We start from the raw sequence: 4217 nt of genomic DNA on the forward strand, positions 1-4217 counted from the left end.
CTAGGGTTTGGGGATCCATGAATAACGTGAAGGGTCATTGAATAATTGTGATTGTTGGCATTGTAATTAATTCCTATTAATTGGTTATTATTACTATACAATTAGATTTGCGCAGGTTTGATTGTGGTAGTTTGGTAATATCAAGTTAAGATTCGAGAGATACAATTTGATGTTTAGGCTTGTGTCAATAGGTGGAATTAGGATTAATACGTAGCGAGAGCCCGTTAATTCTAAGTCTATGATTAGTATCGATTCGAGAGAGCATGCTAGTCTAATTAATTGTTTTGTTGATTATTGTGATTGTTTATCGTCTTGGATTGTTATTTGTTGGTGAACCTATGCCCTAGATCCTTTAATTCCTGAATTCTTAATTGTTTGATTATCGTTTGTAGTCTTAGCATACAAACCAACCAATTCTTGTTTCCCAATAGTCTAGTTTAGTCGATTTATAGTAGAAAGAACACTGTTTCCCTGTGGATTCGATCATGACTTCCCTTTCTACCTAGCTAGTGGACCTTAGGTTATTTTTGATTAGGTAATACGACTTTAGCTTGTCAAATTTTGGCGCCGTTGCCGGGGAAACGGTTTTATTTTCTGTTGTTGATTGCTTATCCTAGATTATTGTTTGTTACTACTCAAGGAACTCACGTTCCTTGAGACCGGATCTCACATTGTTTTGTAGTCTTTGTCTATGCCCAGGACCGTTGGTACTAGTAATCTTACTCCATTCGATCCTGAGCCCGAAAGAACCTTTCTTAGACGAAGAACTTTCATTGCACAGTGTGGGAATTACTCTGATTCTGGTCATAATATTGGCGATCTTTTTCCTTCAGATACAGATTCAGTTTCAGAGATAGAGATGGGTGACGAAAATCTGATACCGCCACCTACCCCACGGCTTACAGACTATTCTAAGCCAAGTCTGTCCGTGCTACCAAAGGCGATCATGCCTTCTATTGCAGCTGAGACCTTCAAGATTGAGCCTGCATTGATTAAGATGATCGAGAGACGCCAGTACGGTGGGGAACCAGGTGAAGATCCGAATCTTCACATTCAGTCCTTAATCCAATATTGCTCCACCATCAAGCAAAAGGGATTGACTCCGGAGCAGACTATGGAGATACTTTTCCCGTTCTCTTTGAGTGGGAAAGCTAAATTGTGGATTAATGGGTTGAATCGGGCGGCTTTGAAAATCAATAATTGGGAATCCTTGGCTCTTGCTTTTTATGTTAAATATTTTCCACCTGAGAAAACGGCTCGTCTGAGGGGTCAGATATTAGGTATCTCACAACAAGCGGATGAGAGTTTGTTCGAGGTCTGGGAGAGATTCAAGGATTTGCAAAGAGAATGCCCGCACCATGGTTTGGAAGATTGGTTCTTGATTCAGCAGTTTTATAATGGTTTGGGCAATGAGTCTAGATGTTTGTTGGATTCGGCTTCCAGTGGGAGGTTCATGCAACTTGAGGTGCCTAGAGCTATGGAGGTGATTGAGGAGATAGCCATTCACAATGCCCAGTATGGAAATCCTAGAGGTCTATCTAACAGGGGTGGTAAGCATGATTTAAATTCTATTGAACAATTAACTGCCCAATTGACTGCTTTACATTATAAGTTTGATAATATGCAAGCGGCCAATGCTCAATCTGCCCAACCTGTTAGTGTAGCTGCTATGAGTGCCCAACCTGCTACTATTTGTGAAAGTTGTGGAATGTCTGGTCATTATGCATAGGAATGTAGGAGCTCTATTGAACAATGTAATGCATTTCAATCCTACAAACAAAACAACCCATTCTCCAACTCTTACAATGAGGGCTACAAAAATAACCCTCTGCTTTCCTACAGGAGCAACAATATCCAAAACCCTCACAAAGTTCAACATCCACCACCACAACCATATCAACCCCCACACCAACAATCTTACCAACCCCGAAACAACTACAACCAACAGTCTAGCGGGCCACCTGGGTTCTCTAGACAACACACATCACCCCCACAACCACAACCTCAAGCCACACAGCCCGACCCTATGCTAGTAGAGATGAGAAACATGATGCTACAAATGCAAAAATCTCTAAGTGAAAAGGATGCAAAAATCGATGCTCTTACTGCTCATAACAAGATCATTGATACACAGTTGGCACAGATGGCTACTACTATTGCAGGGAGGCCACCAGGCCAACTTCCTTCACAACCCGAAAATAGGGAGACTGCTAATGCAATTACATTGAGGAGTGGTAGGAATTATGATGGTCCTTCTATGCCGGTTGAGGTTGATTCCGGGGTGTCTGTTAGTGATCTGGTCAGTGAGGAAATCCCGAAGATGGTTATGGGTGAAAAGGAAGCTGAAAAGGTAGCCAATGAGAATGAGGCTACAACTGAGGTTAAGAAGGGGGCGGATATTCAAGTACCACCTATTGCACTCCCCTTCCCAAACCGACAACTCAAGAATAAGCTAGACAAGCAGTTTGGCAGATTCTTGGAAGTGGTCAAAAATTTGCAGGTAACGGTTCCTTTTACTGAATTAATTTTACAGGTTCCTGCTTATGCTAAATTCATGAAAGATATTTTGACTAGGAAACGTGCTTTTTGTGAGGTAGAGACTGTAGCTTTTACTGAGGAATGTAGTGCTTATTTGCAAAAAAAGTCTCCACCTAAACTTAAGGACCCCGGGAGTTTTTCCATCCCATGTAACATTGGCACCGTATTTATTGATAAATCTTTATGTGATCTAGGTGCTAGTGTGTCTGTCATGCCTTTGTCTGTCTGTACTAAACTGAATATGGGTGAGCTTAAGTTACCAATATCACTCTACAAATGGCCGACCGTTCTGTCAAATACCCCTTAGGTGTTTTAGAGGACGTCCCTGTTAGAGTAGGTAAATTCTATATACCTGTAGACTTTGTAGTATTAGACATGCAGGAGGATTCTCAAATTCCCATAATAGTAGGTAGACCCTTCCTTCACACGGCGGGGGCGGTAATTGATGTTAAAAGTGGGAAATTGACATTGTCAGTTGGGGATGATAAGGTGACTTTTAATCTAAACAGTGCCTTAAAAAGTCCCATGCTAGAGGAGGAACAATGCTATCGCATAGATGTAGTTGACTTTATTACTCGTGATAACGTCTCCCAAGTTCTCGAAAGAGACCCTTTGGAGGCAGTGCTTTGTTGTGAGTCTTCTGCAGGTGATAGCAGTTCTTGGAGTGCTGAAGTGGATGCTCTGGAGTTGGCTCTTAATGGTGGAGAATCTGAGCCGGAGAGCACCAAATTGAAGAGGTTAGTTCGGCCGGTTTGTTCTGTTAAAGAGGTAAAGAAACCCGAACTTAAGCCTCTTCCTGCTAACCTTAAGTATGCGTTTTTAGATAATGAACAACTTTGCCCTGTGATCGTCAGTACTGCACTTGATGCAGACCAGTTATCCCAACTTCTTATTGTGTTGAAAAGGCACAAAAAGGCCATTGGGTACAGTATTGATGATTTAAAGGGTATTAGCCCTGACTTTTGTATGCATAGGATACATCTAGATGAGAATCATAAACTATGCATCCAACCCCAACGTCGTTTGAACCCTGTCATGCAAGATGTTGTAAAAGCTGAAGTTATGAAATTGCTTGATGCGGGTATAGTGTATGCTGTGTCTGATTCTAAGTGGGTGAGTCCCGTTCAGGTAGTGCCTAAGAAAGGGGGGACAACTGTGGTGAGAAATGAAAAAAATGAGTTGATACCAACTAGGGTAGTCACAGGTTGGCGCATGTGCATTGATTATAGGCGTCTTAATGTTGCTACTAAAAAGGACCATTTTCCCCTTCCATTCATTGATCAAATATTAGAAAGGCTAGCCTGTCACAAGTTTTTCTGTTATCTGGATGGTTATTCTGGTTTCTTTCAAATTCCCATACATCCAGATGACCAGGAAAAGACCACCTTCACCTGTCCCTATGGTACCTTTGCATATCGTAGGATGCCTTTTGGTCTGTGTAATGCACCTGCTACTTTCCAACGTTGCATGATGAGTATCTTTTCTGATTTTTTTGAGTCTATCATGGAAGTGTTTATGGATGATTTTAGCGTCTATGGTACTTCTTTTGATTCTTGCTTGCTAAATTTGACTAAAGTTTTGAAGAGATGTGAAGAGTGCAATTTAGTCTTGAACTGGGAAAAGTGTCATTTCATGGTTACTGAAGGGGTGGTTTTGGGACATTTGATATCTGATAAGGG

The 4217-nt window shown here is 41.4% G+C and overlaps 1 non-coding gene across 1 annotated transcript; it reads right to left on the bottom strand.

Moving 5' to 3' along the window:
- Nucleotides 1-1258: 1258 nt before the first annotated feature.
- On the bottom strand, nucleotides 1259-1365 carry LOC130462355 (small nucleolar RNA R71). The gene has a single exon (XR_008922450.1). It is a non-coding gene; the product is annotated as a small nucleolar RNA R71 (small nucleolar RNA).
- Nucleotides 1366-4217: the final 2852 nt, after the last annotated feature.

This window comes from Spinacia oleracea, chromosome 5 (genome assembly GCF_020520425.1).
Source record: "Spinacia oleracea cultivar Varoflay chromosome 5, BTI_SOV_V1, whole genome shotgun sequence".
Classification (NCBI taxonomy): domain Eukaryota; kingdom Viridiplantae; phylum Streptophyta; class Magnoliopsida; order Caryophyllales; family Amaranthaceae; genus Spinacia; species Spinacia oleracea.